We start from the raw sequence: 1,212 nt of genomic DNA, 5'->3' as shown, positions 1-1,212 counted from the left end.
AAGAGAGAGAGATAGAGTTGGGGTCTCACCACTCAGCAAAGCTTGAACCAATCGAGGTGCCCAGGTGTTGCTGGAGCTGGCAGACAGGCAGAGCTCTCAGCACGATTCCAGGATGAACAGGAGTGGAACCGGTGCAGCTTTGGATCCAAGCACCAGGACAGAAACTTGAGCTTGGGTTGGGGTTTTTGTGGAGAACTCACAGTGGCTCAAGGGAGAGCACGAGGTTTGTTTATGGGAAATGATGGCTATGGGTGGCATTACTCTGAGGGAGCTCACAGTACAGACGGGCAGATTCAGTGTTTTGGGCACCAATAAAGGAGTCATTACTAGAACTGGTCTGATAAATGCTGAGCTGGGTGTGTGCAGATGTGGGTTGATTAGCATTTGAAGCAGGGATCCCCCATCATGCAGTGCTCCCCTGCTTCTCTGGTCCCAGAATTCAGTGCGGTCCTTGCCTTGAACACTCTGTTCTCCATTCCGAATGCTAATGAAGGTGCATGCCTGTCCCATCTCCCATGTAAATGAGTTATCTGGTTCCATCTCTGGTGTAATGAGACCACGGGGGTTGCTTCACACCTATCTTCCTTGTCTGGAGGGCTTTAGGTGCATCTCTCGCTGCATCTTCATTGGCTTTTCTAAGTCCTTCCTCTAATCGGCTCTTGTTCAGCCAGAAGTTGGGAGTGGCAGTGGGGGAGGAGCAGGTCCTTTGTGAGTCAGACAGGGTGCATCCAGTGCCAGGGCTCCCCAAAAACACGGAGCTGAGAGGTAACAAGTCATTTTAAGAGGAAGTGGGGGAGAGCAGGCAATGTAGTTAGAGACAGAGACTCCTGTTCTCACCTCTTCTCTTTAGTCCATAGCCCTCCTCCATCCCCCCATGTAAACTGTTAGCATCATGAATGACGCGTGTCCCTGGCGGCCAGGAGGGCACTGCAGCAGCACGGCGGTGGTAGGTGGGAAGGTCCTGCAGATGCTGCCGGCACTGTTGGTGACGGCGGGATGTGGTGACGAGTGGCGACTAGCCCATGGCACCCTTCAACAAATTGTACCCCACCCAGTCCTTCTGCCCACAAGGGTGGGAGCAAGGCACCTACACCCACCCCCAACAGATCTTATTATGCCTTGTTCTCACCCTGGTGGGCAGAGAGGCCAGCCCTGCTAGCACCAGGCGGGGTTGCTGCTGCAGGCTTCCCAGGGTCCCGCTCCCTCTGGGCA

Source organism: Alligator sinensis, unplaced genomic scaffold (genome assembly GCF_000455745.1).
Source record: "Alligator sinensis unplaced genomic scaffold, ASM45574v1 scaffold1426_1, whole genome shotgun sequence".
Taxonomy (NCBI): domain Eukaryota; kingdom Metazoa; phylum Chordata; order Crocodylia; family Alligatoridae; genus Alligator; species Alligator sinensis.
This window is presented reverse-complemented; position numbering follows the sequence as displayed.